Source organism: Panthera pardus, unplaced genomic scaffold, assembly GCF_024362965.1.
Source record: "Panthera pardus isolate Hobbes unplaced genomic scaffold, ASM2436296v1 HiC_scaffold_8, whole genome shotgun sequence".
Classification (NCBI taxonomy): Eukaryota; Metazoa; Chordata; class Mammalia; order Carnivora; family Felidae; genus Panthera; species Panthera pardus.
In genome coordinates this window covers 27,496,794-27,516,064 of record NW_026527013.1, presented here as the reverse complement: position 1 = coordinate 27,516,064, position 19,271 = coordinate 27,496,794, and the positions used below count along the sequence as shown (strand labels likewise).

Genomic DNA, 19,271 nt, shown 5'->3' with positions numbered 1-19,271 from the left:
GCAGAATGAGAGGCTATTACCCCCTAAGATTGTTCTCAGCTGGAATGTGCACAAGATTCAGAGGGAACTTGCTAAAGAAAAACATAGGTCAGAGCCTTTCCTTGAGACTCTCATGCTGTTGGTACAGGATGGTGTCCAGGAAACTGGACAACCATGGCGAAAAGTCCAGTAGGTATTTGGTAAGTACAGGTTGAATCCCAAACACAGACACTTCCTCCTGCAGCAAATCTTCTTTGACCACCCTCACCTGACTCTAAACCTCAGCGACACTATTGTCATCGGGCCCTTCTATTTTTTTCCATCTATTTAATGAATAAATGAGTGAGAGATGCAGAGAAAGAAAGAGGGGGGCAGGGAGAAAACATGCACAAAGTGTGTGTGAGGGTATCTAAATTCTAATGACATGGATTAGGCTTCCTGGATCCAGCTATACTTGAAGCCAATAGACCCCTAGACTTTTTAGTTATGTGAGCTAATAATGCCTTTTGGGATTTAAGCTACTAAACAGGTGATAGGAGAGAAAAGAATGAATCATTCTTTGCTTGTCTCAGTAAAGGAAAATAGATAAATGTGTATAACACTTGTTAAATAAAATGACCAAAGCCCACTCACCCTGCCTATGTGAGGCTGAGCCAGGACCCAGCCTGTCTGGCCCTGTGTGTTCTCATCACCACCATTACTATTATTTCAATCTAATTCTGTGGTTTAATTGCCCCAGGCTTCTGTGCCACAGGGAGCTGTAAGTAAATAGCTGAGGACTGTGGTTCCTCTAGGGTGATCATATCAGAAGTACAGATATTAAAACAGAAATTGTGTCATATCACCATGTTTGTGTTTCCAGTACCTGCAGCTGATTGACAGGAAAAGCACTGCTGAAGCCAATTCTAAAGTGTCTCACTGGTTTGAGTTTTCATGCCAGAGGCTATGGAGAAAAAAGGAAGTGAGTCAATGGAACCAGATGCCTTATTGTAGCCCTGTAGCTTTTTATTGCAGATTAGAACTGGGAATCCGGCAGGGGTCTCTTTACAAGTGTAAAACAGTGAGGGGCTCTTTGTATCTCTTACCATTTCTAAAAAGCTTTTTTAAAAAATGTCTTGCTTTCCTCCTTTGTGCTTTAATATTAGACCCCACATTCTCTGGGATCTTAGGGGCCTGAATTCCCATTGTAAGCTGACTTTTGTTCCCTGATGCCAAATTGTTCTTTTGGAGACAGAAACAGGAATTAAAGCTGGTCCCTGGCCCCAGAACATTCCCTGCCTGCTGTGAGGAGGCTTGGGTACCACACACAGACCTAGGTTGACTCTTCCTGGAGTCAGGAGCAGGATCAGCACAGCATCTCCCAAGGACCTGAGGCCACAGTCCATCAGCTCTCTCAGCGACACACTCTGTGTTCCAGGTTTCACACTCATTCTCTCATTTGATTTTCTCAACTACCCTCTTAGGATGTCCTTCAGCCCATTTAACAGATAAGGAAAACCAAGCTCATGGACCATAAGTGATTTCTCCAACACAACATGGTAACCAAGTGGCAGAGACTGAATGTGAGCCCGGCTCTATGGGACTCCAAAGCTTGAAATCATCAAAGATCCCGGAGGAGAAAAAAGAAGCAGGCATTTAGGAATAGGGGTCAGCAAACCATGGGGCACAGGGTGAATCTGGATATCCACCGTTTTTGTAAAAGATTTTTAGTAGAACATGGCCACACCTGTCATTCACATACTGTCTATGGCACAGTCCCTCTATATCAGAGGTGAGTTGTAACAAAGAACTCACAGCCAGCAAAGCCAAAACTACATACTATGTGCCCTTAAAGGAAAATGTTTTCCCACCTTTAGTTTAGAACTTTGAACTTGGAAATCAGTTTGACTTAAGAGTCATTTCCCATTGTCTGCTGTATTTTCTGTTTTTCTCATTTGATATCTGGGCATTCAAGGGGCAGTGGCCTCCGTGAAGCAGCAATGAGGATGGGTCAAGTACTGCATTTCAAACACCTAGCATAGTGGTTGGTGTTTACTCTAAGTGCTCAAGGAAAACTAGCCAGTTACTTGCCCCACAACACTATAGAACACCCCAACACAGTGGAAGAATGTGCTAATTCGCATGAGATGAAGTCTTGGTTGTGGGGTGGACAGCTCTCAAGCCAGCTTTTCTGGAAGGCTTGCAAGCTCTCAAAACAGATTTTCTGGAAGACTTGAGGTTCTGGTAACCAGCCCCATCAGGGCAGCTCAACCCCTTCCCTGCCAAACCTTTCGGAGTGTCTGGTCTCTGGAGTTGGGCTCTGAGGAAGAATGTCTAAGAATCAAGGTCAACCTAGTTGTTTTTCATAGAGGACATTGTTTTGTGTTTTGTTTTTTTCTTCTTTCAGCCCAACATGAAAGATGGCAGTGAAAGAAAAATGAAATGGTGAGTCTATTATCTCATTGATCCACATGTACAACCCCTCCTAATACGAATGAAAGCAGAGCAAATAATTTTCTTCATTGCAAAGGTCAAAAGTAACCTTGTTTATCCTCTGTATTTTAAAGTTATCAGTGATGGTTAAACTTAGGTCTGAGCTGAGTGGCACATGCTGAATACATTTTTGTGCCAGCTTCCATTTCTTTTTAAAACATGAAGACTATCTCAAAAGAAACCACAGGGTTCCAGTTGGCCTCATTGGAGCCCACACAGGGGCTCTTTGTGATTATGCTAATGAGCAATCACAGTGATATTTCTCTTAACACAGCCCAGGGTTTTATCCCACTGAAAATTATCTCACATTAATACTGTGTGTGCACAATGCAACATCGGAGACAGCCCAAAGTCACAGGGAATAAACTCACTATGTGAATGTGTTCTCTTCCCCAACACCATCACCCATTAGTTTTCTACACCAAGTTGTTCTAGCCAAGAGGAGAAATTGCGAGCTCAGTGATATATTGAATGCTTAACTCAACTTCATTAACTAGAGCTAAATGCTAACATGCATGGTACCAGCTTCTAGCACAAATCAGCAGCCATAATAAAGCATATAATTAGCCACATACCCAAATGTTCTCCACGAATAAGTCCCCAAGAGCCCCCCAGCTGCTCTTTGATTTTCCTGAGATGGGTCTGTGGTAGCAGCCTGGTTCCCACTAACCTCTTGTCCATCAGCCAAATGAGCATCTGAATTGACAAGATCTGGACAAACTCATCCAAAGTCAATAATGGAAGGGCAGGGAGCATTCTCTACTTTCCCAGCATAGGAAGGCCCACAAGGATTTAACCTCGAAGTCAGGGTAGAAGTAGAAATAAAATGCAAAGTTCTGCTGGTCATCTGCCACTCAAGCTCTGGTCAGTGAACACCAAGAGCCTTGTAAAATCAGTATGAGCACTGATATCTCCAGAAATGTCTGTCCTCATCATAATCCTTGCATGTGGGTGGCCGGCCACTTACAAAGGATTTGTAGATCTGCTATCCCCTCCAAGCCTCACTGAGAGGGAGTAAAGGGTTTGCCATGAAGGGAAGCAGAATGTGCCATCTCAAAATGTGCCACTTTGGCACGTGGGACTGAAAGCAATCCAGACTCAGCAGAGCCAGGCAAAGCTTTTTACCTCCCTCTTACCTACCCAAGAAAATGTAGGTAAGGGGTGTATACTGAGAAGAGAGCTATTTCCAGAGAGAACTTTTCTCCCTGAGAGACTTACATGCATGGCAGGGTTACCTTGGTTTACCTCACATCACCTCCTCTCACCTTTCTGTGAATTGCCTTCTTCCCTTTAAAGCCCCAGACCCCTAACCCTTTTCCAAAGATCAGGATAGTATATAGCTCAGGATAGTATATAAGCCTCATTGTCTGACTGCCTTTAAGTCTCATATCTTTGGGGGGCTACCTTAGGTATGTATACAACTAAATTTTTTTCTCATGTTAATCTGTCTTTTCATTATGGGGAAAGGTGGGGGGGCTCTCAGCCAAGAACCCAGAAGAGTAGAGGGGAAATTAATTTTTCTCCCCTAGAGCCTAAATGTCCATAAGAAGCAAAGACTGAATTTGAACCTAAAACTCTAAATGTGATTCACTTCAGATCAAACCTTCATTGAGCATCTATTTTGTACCATCCACTAAGTTAACATTCAGGGATCCCTTCCACAGCAAGTCCATCACCTTGCTTAGTGCATCTTTAGACTCATAGTCTCACGGTATGCCCCTCTATCTTTCCACCTATTTCTCTATTCTTGCTCCTCTGCCATTGCTCTAGACCAAACCACCATCAACACTGGTCTGACTTCGAGGACAATCTCCCAGCCCCTCCTCCTGGTTTCCATGCTCTAATTTATCCTCCACGTGAATCACATTTCACTAAAAGGTGTCAGCCAGAGCCCATTATTTTCCACTTAAAATATTTTAATGGTTCCCACTGTACATAAAATAAAACCCAAATGCCTATCCCTGGCCTATAAGCTTCTCTAGGATCTTGCCTCTGCCCACCTCTCTGACACTTGCTCTCCTCTTTCCTTGCCAGGTTCCCCTTTTACTAGACAGCTTTTCCTTCTTATAATATCAATTTCACCAAGTTCTCTCCTGTCCCAGTGCCTTTTCATTTTCTATTTTCCTCTGTCTAGAATGTTCTTTTCCTGATTCCAGTGTTAGGTGGCTTTCTCTCATGGTTTAAGTCTCAGCTTCAATACTACCTCCTCCAAGAGACCTGCTGTGCCCACAGCTGATGAGGCTCCTCTACAGTGCTGGCAGCATCAGCCTCTTATTTATTTAATTCCTTCTTCTTATCACATCCAGGGAGTACTATATGTGTTTACTCTGTCTCCATCACTAGAAAGCAAGGAAGCTTCATGAGGGCAAGGAATGAACTCTGTTATTAATTCAATATGCCCAGCACTTAGCAAAGAGGCACATAGTAAATTCTGAGTAAGAATATCCTGACTGAGGTACCTGGGTGGCTCAGTTGGTTAAGCGTCCAACTCTTGGTTTCAGCTCAGGTCATGATCTCGTGGTTTGTGAGTTTGAGCCCAGTATCAGGTTCTGTGCTGACAGTGTGGAACCTGCTTGGGATTCTCTCTGTCCCTGTCTCTCTGCCCCTCCCCCTGCTCTCTCTCAAAAATACATAAACATTTAAAAAGCACTATTCTTAAAATACACACGCACACACACGTGTGCACGTGCACACACACACACTGATTGGATAAATGAATAAAGAACTAACAGCAGAACCACCTTCTCATTCACCCTCCCACAGTTGCCTTTGTACATTAAGTGGGACACAAACTTGGAGCACAGGACTTCTTAAAGGACAGAGCAACTGCACGACTGAACTAAAAAAAAAAATGTCCTTAGAATAGTAAGTATTCCTATGTTTTCCCCAGGACTGAAAAGCTCTACCAATGCATCCAAACTAAGTGATATATTCCTAAGGTAGACAAGCTCCTGCATAATGGGACACATCCTATCACCATTCTTTTCTTGCTAAGAAAACATCAAGGATCCCTAATGCAATGGGCAGACTAAGGCTAGAGGCTGACAGGAGGAGCATGTGAGGGTGTAAAAAGATGTGATCTTTATGGCAAAGGTAGTTCTAAAGTCTATGTGTGAGCTTATCCAAAGGACAGGCCATGTGTGAATATCTGGATCTATTTTAAGGAGTATCCCCAGAGGTTCCATTCATGGACTCTTTGCTGAATGAAATCCTTTCTAGGCTAAAGGATTCTACAGAAAAGGCTTTTTTTTTTTTTAACTTTTTCTGGTCTGGCTGCAGTCTTTTCTTCAGCTGAATGCACAGGCCTGGACAGCTTATCATTCCAGACTTTGGGCCCAGGGAGCTGAAAACCCTCTACCCTATGACACAAAGTCAAATCCAGAGCTTTGCTTCCTGGTCTTTCGCTGAAGCCACACTCATCAGTAGAATGCATTTTGTTCAATTGAGAGGCCAACCCAAGCTCCATCCATCACCCTCTAATACCACTTAGGCCAGTTCAAACTATTTTGAAAAAAAAAAAAAAAAAAAAAAACTTTGAAGTCCCAGATAGGACTCCCGGTCCTTTTTTTCTTATGGTCAACCCTTCCTAAACTTTGACAAGCTCCCAATGGAAAGAGGCTTCATTCAAGACTCATCAGAGTGGCTCTGGCTTAGTCACAGTCTGCAGCAAAGGTGTGAGAAAACACAATCAGAAAAAGGAGAATTTGAGCAAATTTTGGCAAAATTCTCCAATAGTGACAGCGGTAACTCTGACAGGTGTTTGAAATCCAACAGAATATTTTGAGTCTAAGAGTTCCAGAAGAGTGTCCATATGATGTAGTTATTGAATTGTGTATAGGTGTGTGATGTGCTGTGGTCTTTTTATAAGTATTTATTTTAAGCCTGCTTCCCTTCACATTGCAAATAAATACATAAAACCAGCTTGTGAGCATCAGGAGGGCTCCATGGATAATGAGGTATTGATTTCTTTGTATAGGGATGTTCCTTAGGACAAGGCCGAGAAACTAACCTCTGCTTACTTGGAGATTTGCATACAGCCTTCTGGACAGCCTAGATGGCAAGAAGGTAAGATTATTTATTCAAAACATTATTTAGCTACTGTGCAATAAGAAGTGTTTTAAAGCTCCCATGCCTCCCCTTGTAGTGAACTGATTTTCCATGGGAAGTTGGTCTCCTGTGTATGATAAGTAGGTCTGAGGAAACCACTGAATATATTCATTTAAAATAGTCTCTCTGCACTGATGGCTGAGAAATTTCCATGGGACTGTTGCACTTGAGTGCTCTGCATAATTGAACACTGTGTCTGCAAATAAGACTAATAACCATAGTTGTTCAAATGATTACCATATCATAGATCTTAATAGTATACCGGAAATGCTTCTGATGGTAATGCTTTTTTCATGATCAGCCAACCTCGCACTGACAGTATCCATACAGTTGGAATGGCCACTCACTTCTCTCTCATCCATTGGCCTACTCACTCACCTCTGCTCTTGGCCAAATTTCTCCACCTATAAAATGTGGAAACTGGACTAGATGGTCCCTGAAGTTCTTGAAAGATCTGACATTCTTTCTGGGTTTGGAAGAATAAAAACTTCTGTTTTAGATACATGATATATATTGAAGGGTAGAGACCTGCAGTGGTCACACAGCTGGTAGGAGATGGAGCTGGTATTCTGATTGCCTGCAAAGCCTTCAGTCCTAACCAGTGTGTTTCTTTGGGCAAAGTGGAGACCACAGCCATTCACTGTATGACCTGGCAGAACCATCCAGAAGGCTTAAAGAAAAATGAGCACTGCTTTCAGTTAGCTGGGCAAGTCATATCCTATTTTCAGTAGCATCGAATATGGAGCTCCAGAAACCAGAATCACAGGTTTGGCTCCTGTATTAGTTGATGTAATTCTCTGTACAGTTCAGCTGAACAGTCTTCTGACTACACATTTGCAAAATAAAGATGGGTTTGGTGGCATCCTAGGATTTGGGGAGATAGAACAATAACTTGGTACAACTCCCTAGTAAAACCAAACACATATTCATGTGTGTACATGAATACAGCTGACAGCATCAACTCAGTACAGGACATTCAGGGAGAGACTTATTTTTTTAGTGAACTTAGATCACACCATCTTCATGAAATGTGATGCCCAGTAGACACAAGTGAAATATTTCAAATGCTTGCCATGGTCCTGAAACAAGTCTCCAGTCACCGAAGTTTTTACAGCACCTGACAAATCCACACCCTCTTCCTCACAACCATAGACCCTGGAGGAGGCTGGACTGTTCTGCAGGCAGAACATGCCAACTAGAAAGAAAGCCATGAGACTGCTCCTGGGGCATGGGCTGCACTCTCGGTCCTCCAAACCATGACCTCTGCGGGTTTGCTGCTGCTGCCTCTTCTGCTTGGCAAGGGCAAAACTGAGTGAGGAAGACCTTGAGCTCTGGAGTCTGTATCCAAATCATGGTTTCTCCACTTCTTTTGTATGGGAGACACTTGTCTGAGCCTCACTTTTCTCCTTTGCAAAATGAGGTTAAATGTTAATATCAGCCTCAAAGGGCAGTTATGAAGATGAACTAAGATTAGAAATAGCATACAAGTGTAATCCCTCCTTGGCAAATAATACGCACTGTATGAGTTTCCTACGGCTGCTGTAACAAATTACCATAAGCCTGGTGGATTAAAACAGCACAAATTTATTATTATACAGTTCTGTGGGTCAGAAGTCTGAAATGAATCAGTTTCAGTGGGCTAAAATCAAGTCTTAGTGACCAGCATTCCTCCTGGAGGTTCTAGGGATGTTTCCTTGTCTTTCCCAAGCTTCTAGGGACCACCAGTATTCCTGGCCTCGTGGTCCCTTCTTCCATCCTCAGAGCTCATCACCCCAACCTCTGCTTCTGTTCTCCCATCACCCTCTTCTGCCTTTGACTCTCCTGTTCCCTCTTATAATGCCCCCTTGTGATTACACCAGACCCACATGGATAATCCAGGCTAAACTCCCCACTTCAAGATCCTCAAAATCATCATGATCTGTCAAGTTTCTCTTACCATGTAAGGTAACATATTTACACGTTCTAGGGATTATGATATGGACATCTTTCAGGGGCCATTATTCAGTCTTCTGCATGCACAGAAGTATGGTTTTTACTGTTAGGCTATTTCTGCCATGTTTCTTTTCTTTCCATTTAGGTAAAATGCACATATACTAATAAATCTTAAATGTTAAGTTTATGGGTGTTTACATATATGCACCCTTATAACCCCTCTCAAGATGAGAAAATTTACAACCCCTTTCCCACCTTCCAAAGGCTACCCTGTACCCCCTCCCAGTCAGTACTCACCTCTACTCTGAAGTAACTGTTTAGATTCATTGTGGTAGATTACTTTTGCCTATTATTAAAGTACATATGAATGAAATCATACTATATGAACTTTTTTTGTTCAATGTACCATCTGTGAGATTCCATCGGGTTGTGGAGTACAATGGTTTGCTTTTTTGCATACTCATGTAATTGATGTTATTTTTAACCTGTTCTGTATGTCTATCCAGTCTTAGAGCATAAAAATGCATCTAGTTTGTCAAGCATCATGTTGAATATCACTTTTTTAAAACATCCCCTGATAGCAATAAGACCTTGGTCAGAAATAATATGTCACCACCTCCTGTACCACTTGTATCTAATCTGCAACACCCCATCCACACTTCAGCTCTTAGGAGTCGTGCATTGATCTCATGAACCACTTCACCTGCTCCTGTGGACAGGAATATTAGGCTTTATTTATCTTTGTAAATATCAACCCTAGCACCATGCTGAGCATGCAGCCACCAGAGCTTTATCTCCATGATAACCACTTTCCTCTTAGAAAAGATACATTGTTGTTGCTCATTAATGGAAACCCACATGTGCAAATCATACCCATTTCCTTTGTGTATTATAAGACTTGCTAATAGGAGGTGGGTTGGAAGTTTTTCACATGTTCCCTTTCCAAAACTGATCAGAAACAAATGCTGGGAGGCAAGGCTTGTTTGACGTAGGCAGGATTTCAAACTCTTGACTTCTATGTTTTGTTTTGAATTTTTTTTAATGTTTATTTTTGAGAGAGAGAGAGACAGAGCAAGAGTGGGGGAGGAGCAGAGAGAGAGGGAGACACAGAATTCGAAGCAGTCTCCAGGCTCTGAACTGTCAGCACAGAGCCCGACATGGGGCTCGAACTCACAAACCGTGAGATCATGACCTGAGCCGAAGCCGGACGCTCAACCAACTGAGCCACCCAGGTGCCCCAGTTTTGTTTTGTTTTTAACCTCAAAGTAGAGTAAGAAAGTATAATCAAGAGTCTAAGCCCATGTTTGAAGTTTGACTGCTGATAGCTTTCAAACCCCATTCTTCCTCATTTATGACTTGCTCCATATCTGGGCAAGTCCATGAGGAACCTCAAGACCTGGCAGGGAAGTTCATTCCACTCAAACCCCAGTGTTTAGAGGAAACCCATATCTCAACCCTATCTTTTAAGCACCAATAAAATTCCCCAAACCACCTGATTCTCTCTCCTTCCTCTTGCTTCATTCTGAATAGAAACTGAATCCTTTGGCTGTTTATAAATGATTAACAAACTTTATTTCATATCTGCTGGTTCCTATATGTCATTTGTCCGAACATCCATAAATTTCTGGGAGAGCCTGCCCTGTGTCCAGCAGGGGATTCTTGGTGCCCAAGTAAGACAGATGACATAAGAAGCTCCTTTCTCCAGAGTAACAATAAAAACCTCACCCAAGGTGGACATCAGTTATTTTTGCATGCTGCATATTGTGTACCGCTTTTCTGGAGATGTCATTTTTATTTTCCTTGGGAATCATTTCTCTTCATTCTCCGTCCGTGAGTTTGGGGTGGAGCTGAGCCTCCTCCCGTTTCTAGGGCTCCAGGGTAGCCTTGACCTTAGCCTGGCCTATCATTGTACTGTGTCTCCATGTCAAACTGATTGGTTTGGAGATGGTCTCATGACCTGAACTGATCTAAGAATAATCAATCCTAGGACTTGGCTTGGATTTTGGAGAAGGAAGAGCTGTCTCTGCATTGGGTTGGCTTGCTGGGAGGCTAAGCCAAGGCCAGAGTCACAAGGGCCCAGAGTCCTGAGGGGTCTCTCCCTGGAGTGACAGCAAAGTAGGTGCAAACAAAGCATAGAAATGGGAGTAGAGAGACTCTTAATCCTCCCAAAATTGCATAGTCCCTGTTTCTAGCCAAACTCAGATTCAGACCCATTCAAGATTTTATAGTTATGTGAACTAACAAATTCCCATTTTAGTTTAAGCCACTGTTAGTTGGATTTCTGTCCTTTGTGCCTGGGAACACTTCTGAAGATACAATCATCCAGTTTTCTATGATCTTCACTTTTTGTTTCTCTGGACACATGGAGGCCAAACATGCAATGGAAACCATACAACCTTGGTCTCCCCATAAACACTGAAACCTCCGTTTCTAAAGGTAAAAACAGCAGGTGTGCGAGAAATGGCATGACAAATCTTGACTTGAATTGCCACTCTACCAAGAGCAGAAAACCCCTAAATAAATAGTACTAGGTCAACAATTTGCTAGAAATATCAGCTGAATCAGAATGCTAAAATTCCAGCACATTGGAACATCACTTATCCTGTGCACCAGGAGTCTTATGTCAGCAGAATCTTGTGCTGTATTGAAGGAGGCAAAAGAAAACTACAGAATGAGCATGATTCTCCAGTTTATACTCAGTGAAATTTAATTCTTTAGTAATTTCCATTCCACTGCTGGAATCAGTAAAGTAAGCTAAGCTGGTGCAAAAGTTCCATTCCATACAACAGCTAAAATTAACTGAACATTGTGGTAGGCAGGATAATGTCCCCCAGAAATGCCCACAGGCTAATCCCCAAACCTATAAATATGTTATATTATATTACAGGGGAGGATAAAGTTTGAAAACGGACTTCAGGTTGCTAGTTAGTTGACCTTAAGATAGGGAGACTATGCTTGGTTATCCAGATGGACCAAATGTGATCACCAATATCCTGATAAGTGGAGAGGGAGGCAGGAGAGGAGTCAGAGTATCACAGTGTGAGATGAAATCTACCCATTGTTGCTGGCTTGGAAGATGGCATAAGAGGGCCACAAGCCAAGGAATACAGGCGGCTTCTAGAAGTTGGAAATGACAAGAAGATAGATTCTCCCATAGCGGTTCCCTATTGGTTTTCTTAGGCTGCCATAATATAATTCCACAGACTGGGTGGCATAAAAAATAGTAATTTATTTGATCACGGTTCTGGAGACTGGAAATCCAAGATCAACTTGTCAGCAAGTTTGGTTTCTCCTGTGGCCTGTCTCATTGGCTTGCAGATGGTGCCTTCTTCCTGTGTCCTCACATGGCCTTCCTCTGTGTACATGCATCCCTGGCATCTCTCTGTATGTCCAAATTTCCTCTTTTTAGAAGTACACCAACCTCACTGGATTAGAACCTACTCTAGCAGCCTCATTTTAACATAATCACATCTTTGAACACCATATCTCCAAATACAATTACATTCTGAGGTCCTAGAGGTTAGGTCTTCAACATATGAATTTTGGGGAACACAACTTAGCCCATGATAGGTTTCAAAAGGGAGCACAGCCCTTCTGATACCTTGATTCTAGCCCATTGAGACCCATGTCAGACCTCTAGTCTAGAAAACTGTGAGATAATGAATGTGCTTTGTTTGAAGCCTCTAAGATTGTGGTCATTTGTGTAGGCAGCCACAAAAAACCAGTACATGCATTTACTATGTGCCCAGCACTGAGCTAAGTGCTTTGTCTTTTTAAATTTAAGTTTCATCTTCTTGTCAGCCTTATGAGAAGATGGCATTGTGATCTTCATGAATGAGGAAACAGAGGCACAGAGATGCTAGGTATCTACTCACTGCCATATTGCTTAGAGTAGTGAGGCCCGAGCTTGAACTCAGATGCAACTGATTCCAAAACCTTACTGCTCCACCACCATTCCATCCACTGGAAAACACTAACGACTCTGAAACTTGCCTTTTTGAGCAGGGTGGATAAAGAGTAGTAACAGAGAGTTATAGGATGAGCAGGGACACCTGGTCCCAGCCTCCTTCTTTGAAAACAGAGAAAAAAGATAAAGGTTGGGGGCATCTGGGTGGCTCAGTCGGTTAAGGGTCCAACTCTTGACTTTGGCTCAGGTCATGATCTCACATTTTGTGAGTTTAAGCCTTGCATCAGGCTCTATGCTGATAATGTGGAGCCTGCTTGGGATTCTCTCTCTCTCTCTCTCTCTCTCTCTCTCTCTCTCTGCCCCTGCCCCACCTGCACATGCACTCTATCTCTCTCTCTCTCAAAATAAATAAACAAACTAAAAATAAAAGAAAGAAAATGAAGAAATCAAGAAAATGAAGTCCAGAGAGATGAAGTGGTCTCTCAAGACCCAGTGCAAGCTCTCTAGGGCCAAAGTGGAGTCAGGCCACCTGGCTATCAGCTCAGCACGCCAGCCACTCTTTCTTCTCTAATGATATGAACTGTCACCTCATGTTTCCATGGCATCTCAGTGAATTACATTATGGAGGAAGAGGGTGAGATCCACAGTCACAAAATGGCAAAGCCTGGTCTCAACCCTCCAGCCTCATCATACCTCTTATAGAAATATCTCATTATGGAACACAAATTGCATGTTTAAAACTATATTATATTCTTTGGTAAGCAACTTTAGAAACAGGAAGAGTTTTGGAATTTTTATCTGAATCTAAAACTTGAGTCCAGAGTCTAGACAAATAGACTATGAAGTACCTTCATTTCTATTATTTTATCTAGAAACGTCAACAGTAACAGAGAGACTTCTGAGCAAAAGACCATGAATCTGCCACATCAGGCTAAGACTTTCTAGGGTGTGTCACAAAAGTTCATGCGTTTCGTGGCTTCTCTGAAACATCCCAGGAGATAGCTTTTATTTCCCTCCTAAAAACATCTTTCATTTTCATTTGTGGGAAGGGCTGGCCACTTGGCTGGTGAAGCTGGGAACAGGTAACTTGCTTGCACAACTGAGTGCTGAAAGACCATAAATACTCTTAGCTAGTAACAGTTTGGTTAATAGGATTCCCAACAATTATTGTAATCCTATCATGGTCAAGAGAAGAAATGCTGTCACTTGCACAACCATACCTAGAGGAAATAGCCATGTTTTTAAGTTGGTGAGCCTCAGAGTCCCATGGAATTCATCACTGAGTTTCAGCACCACTGCCCCTCTTTATGACCTGCAGGAACCTCTGGAGGGGAATTTGCAGGGGATGATAGTGAGATGGCAGTGGATATTTCTGTGTCATATGTTAGTTGCTCAAATATTGAGAGTGAATATCCCTGAAAGGTCAGCTGTCTTACCCATACAGAGTAAAGTGCTCATGAGACTTGTTTTTGTCAGAATTTAAGGGATGTTATTTTGTGACTTTAAACATCAGTGTAAGACATAGTAAAAACTGTCATGTTTGATTTACTTGATGTTAACATCCTGGAGCTTCCGTTGCCCACTTAAAGTGACTAAACTAGCAAATCAGAATATCCATAATGTTGCTTAAAATAAAATTTCATTACTACTAAATGAGACCACACTCTCTTTCAGCAAGTTGATGGAATTTTGCATTTGCTTAAAATCTTAACTGGGATTTTAGTTGTAATGGATTGAAGAACACAGAAGCCACCAAACTAAGGTGATTATTTGTAATAAAATAGTAGTCAAATACAGAGGGCAAACTAATTTTAAATAGAAAAAGATAATGGGCTTTGCTGTGTTTGGAGCATTGATGTGCTAATGTGTTTTTTTTAAGGGCTTTTATTTTTTCCCCTTCCTCTCTGAAATATTCTTCATTGTGTTATAATATTTCCCTACTGGGGCAAAAGGGGAGGGGAAGGGAGATCAGGAAAGGAAGAGAGCCAAAGGTAATTAAACATTCCATTTAAAATGTTGCAGTAACAAGCATCTTACTGTAAGGAGTTCTGTTATCACATTCACATCCCACAGGCTTAATTCTACTGTCAATACCCTTTTATCACTCACAGGAAGCTACAGAAGACAGCTCGCTCTAATTTATTGTGTGGTTTAACACTGTCAAGGGATTCTTTACCTGGTCCACATCTCTTTGGTTAAACAGATGCACACACACATGCGCACACACACGCTCCCAAAAGTTTTCTACATCGGTCCCAAAGCACTCATTTTTGAAAGTTCCCTTTTGGTTTAATTACACTTTTCATTAGACCAGAGACTATAAACGCACATATATGACCTTGCCTGTCATAGTTGTGGTTGGTCAAATAATAGAATAATCAATCATCTCCATTCTTAGAAAATGACATGGTCAAAGGTATTATAGAGACAATTGGATTCATTCTCAGGAAGTGGCTGAACAATTGCAGTGATTGTCCATTGTTAACTGTTTCTGATAAGTACATAATGACCCTAAATGTTTCCTTAACAGGGAAATTAAAATCATTTCTCTTAGTTGAGTCTTCTCTACTAGACAGAATGGGACCTGCAGAAGACTAGCTTGAGGTTCTAATTGCTTTCTTAAGATTGATCAAGATACATTAGGTCCAAACTTGGAAAGTGCTCATTTCTTAATTAAAGAAATCCACTAATGTATACGTTATACATTTGCCACTCTGCTATGGGTGTTAACATTACAGTTGATTTTAAAGGTTAGGACACTTTTGTTTAGCTTCAAAGATGTAAAAATGGACAATTCATTATTCAAATTTTCATTCTGCCTCTATAGCTGGGATTGATGAGGGAAACAAAGGCATGAGGACATGGTCAAATTAAATTTCCTTATAACCTGCAGCCCATTGACAAATACTTGAGGCAGGCAGAGTAAAATGTTTCTCCAGGAACTCCCTACTGTCTTAATGTTGATTTGCTAGAAAAACCACCTTAGCTTGACTACATCAAGGCCTCCAGTATCTGGTGAGTCTTCTTTAGCATATGAAAGTCCCTTTTGGAAACTTCCCCTTGCCTTTACCTTTAATTCCCACGTGTACAGTGGTCACTCCTCACAATCCAGGGGAGGCTCTTTCTGCCCACAGTCCTGTCCTCTGGCTTTAATAAAATCACCTTTTTGCACCAAAGATGCCTCAAGAATTCTTTCTTGGCTCTCTGGCTCTGGACCCCACTGTAGCAGTGAGTCTCACACACACAGAGTCAGAACACCAAGGCTTTTCTTTCCTGGAAGCAGTTTTGTTTGTGTCATCATGGGCTCAGCCGGCTAAGATCCAAAAGGCTGAGCTTTGAGCGCAGCAGGGGGTTGCCTTTTGTATAATTTTTGCTCCCTTGTCTCCCATATATGATAACATACAGTCCGAATGGGCAGTCTAGGTTACAGAGTCATGAGGAACGTCGTGCAGGCACACATAGCCAGGTTGCCTTATCTTGAGGTTTTCACCACATTCCTTAGGGAGGGCCTCTACCCTAAAACCAACTTCCCCCTAACTTCCTGCAAACTTAGCAACTCCTAGAGAATGAAAGAGGTTCCCTCAGGTATCCTTCTCTGGGGAAGAAACTCAGGTTTTCCTCACAGGTCCACAGACAGAAAAGCCAAGGCGTTAGGTATCTCAATATTTTATATCACCTCTTTTTTTTTTTCCTGTTTCTTGAAAAAGAAATCAAGACCGCTGCCTCTATTTTTAACAAATCCTAAAAATATTCCTTAGGGACTTAACTCCCAACTTTCCTCCTCAATTTTTAGGACTTTAGAAAGGAGGTTGGACTTTATTCATCTCCTGTCTTTCCTGATTTTATGTCTGTCAAGTAGCAGGTTCTGTCTATTCAGTGAATAAACAAATACATGAATGGATGTTATATGATCTCCTAGATTCTTTATCCCAAATTAATTTCTTCTTTTGTTCCTCCCCTCTTCTGCTTTCCAGTATTTTCTTGAATCCATAACAATTTCTTGAAATTTAATCTTTAGGTATATGACACTTACCTAGATTGCTGCTTCATCCCTCCACTGTTTTCCATGGTCAGTCGTTTAATGAAACACAACCTTGCCTCCTGTTGTTCTTGAATATTGATTAAGTTCTCTTTCACGGACACATCACATTCACAGCTGGCAAAGAATTTTCAAGAGGACTCATTCCCTCCTCCTTCCTGCAAGGTAGCACAGGAAATGGCCATTCCCATTTCACATCCCAGAAAACAGGTTCAGAAGAGAGGCAGGCCTTTGGGCTGTAAATACAGGATTCCTTCCCCTCACCCAACCCTGCCCTATAGATCCTGTTTTATTAAAAAGTTTTTACTCCATAGCTGAAGAGGTTGAGGTTAGATAGAAAGAAATTGACAGCAGGGGCACATGGGTGGCTCAGTCGGTTAAGCATCTGACTCTTGATTTCAGCTCAGGTCATGATCTCACAGTTCATGAGATGGAGTCCCAAGTCAGGCTCTACACAAACATCACGGGGCCTTCTTGGGATTCTCTCTCTCTCTCTCTCTCTCTCTCTCTCTCTCTCTCTCTCTCTCTTTCTCTCTGCCCCTCCCCTCTCAAGGAAGGAAGGAGGGAAAATGGGAGGGAAGGAAGGAGGGAAGGAAGGAAGGAAGAAATTGACAACAGATTTCAGTCGTGCAGAGCTTAAGGGAGTAATACGGAATGTGTGGAAATTTTGATCCCCCTTTTGAACACTGTTCTGGACAGAAGATTCAGAATGGGAAGCTCAGGCCCCATGGAACATCCTTACCTTCTTCTCTAGGGGATGACAGCAGTGAAAAGCATTCTGCCTTTTGTCCCAGTTAACCTGGTCTGGAGAATATGTACAGAATGGCACTGGAGAATCTCAGAGTAAGGGCTGGTTGCTGTCTCTTCAGTAGTCACCCTTGCCTTTTCTGACCAGCCTCTTCACTGCCTCTCTGGGAACGGTACTTAGATTTCTTGTGTGTAATTTCTCCACTGTCCACTGGGCCAGGGAACACATGAGTCAATCCACCTATCTCCAGGGAACTTAGATCATGACCAGCATGGTGCAGATATACCCCAATGGCTTCCCTTCTGCTACTCAATCTCCTGCCTGTTCCAGTCTGTCCTTTATGAGGTCTGCCTGTCCTTTTTCCTCAATTCTATGAGCCATGCTTCTCTACTTTCAGTCAATGCTAATCTTTTGCATAGTTCAGCCAGACTTGGGCGCCTTTGCTTATAACCCAATTCAAACACCTAACTAATAGAGATACACGGGAAGAGATTTCCTATGAGTTTGATGGGTCTGATACCTGTCACCTGGAAGATGGACTTGTCTGAGTTCTGTATGCATTCTATGTCAGCTCTTGCTTCTACTATGACCTGGACTTCAGGGAAAAAGTCCTTGTCACTTCCTATTATGGTAGTCTGAAAACAAGGTACTGCTGTCAGAGACTGAACCAGAAAATGGACAAGGGCAAAAAGCCTTTCATATTGTCAGTTCAGCCTGAGAAGACAGTGCATCCTGATAGGCCAGCAAGAAACACATGGGCCTTGCATCTGGTTTGTGTGTGTGTTCCAGCAGAACTAAAAGATGATGGCAGGAGGTAACACCATTTTGTGTCAAGCATGCAGGCACTGAAGTATGAAAGGAATTCCTGAAGTCACGGGATGAAGGGAAAGGCATTTTCAATTCTGGAAAACAGGTGACAAGTAATGAGAGACATGGGGTAGACTCAGTCCTTGAGTGAAGGAGGTGTTTGCCATTTGAGATTCATGGTGCCCACTCTGCTCAACTCTCTCCCAAACTCTGCAAACATCTTTCAAGGCTGAGAAAGGCCACAACTTAGGGAAAGAAAGGGGATCTTGAACTTAAGCCATATCCTAAACAGAATGGACACCAGAGTATTGGCTTTCCTGGCCCTCAGGGATTTAGGTAATGAGAGAGGAATCAGATCCTTAATTAGGTTGCTTTATCTTCTTTCAACTCACTTTCCCCTCCCAGAAAATCACACTGGATGAACAAGAATAGCAACAACTCCATTAGACACTTACTATATTCTGGAAACCATACTAAATGCTTTATATTCATGGTTTCATTTAATATTTTCACACCAACCCATGGAGTTAGTATGGGGTTTCAGATGGGCCTCAGATTGGCACAGAAAGATGCCCTACTTCAACACACACAGTCAGGCCATGGCCTTTTCTTTTTTTAATGGGGGGGGGGGCAGAGGGAGAGAGAAAGGCAGACAGAGACAGAGATAGAAAGAATCCCAAGCAGGCTCTACTCTAGCATGCAGCCAGACACCAGACTCCATCTCACAACCCTGAAATAATGACCTGAGCTGAAATTAACAGTTGGACCCTTAACTCACTGAATGACCCAGGTGCCCCCAGGCCATAGCCCTTTTAACTTTTGTGCTTATGTCACCATTTCAAGAAGCATATAACCATCTCTGTGCTTCAGTTTGCAGGAATGTGTGTGAACATTGAACTCTGCTGGTTCTTGAACCAAACTCAGTCTCAGAGAAGTCTCTCCCTCATCCTGAATGGTATCTCTCCCTCCAGCTTTGTTGAAAGTGCCAAGAAGCTCGTTTACCCATCACAGTTGCATGCTGTTATTCACATTTCCACATGATAGAGCTAGGAAGTAGCAGAGATAGGATGTAGAAGATCTTCCAAGATAGTTCCCGGAGCTCTCTGGAGAATGACCCCATCGGAGGGGTGCCCAAGTGTTCTGAGCTTGAAAGTGTGTCTGCACTTGCTGCTGTGACAGGGACTGGCCTCAATGGTCCTCTAAAGTGCAGCTACCTAGAGGACTGAGGTCCCTTCTTGGCATGTGCCTACACCTATGATTGAAGATGCAAGTTCTTCAAG

General features: G+C 42.4%; 1 long non-coding RNA gene across 1 annotated transcript in view; it reads right to left on the bottom strand.

Annotated features, from left to right (window-relative positions):
- The window catches only part of LOC109279075 (uncharacterized), a 92,940-nt gene extending 76,349 nt beyond the window's left edge, over positions 1–16,591 (bottom strand). The window contains exon 1 of the long non-coding RNA XR_008420199.1: positions 16,431–16,591. This is a non-coding gene — a long non-coding RNA (uncharacterized LOC109279075). The remainder of the gene's footprint in view (positions 1–16,430) is intronic.
- Positions 16,592–19,271: the final 2,680 nt, after the last annotated feature.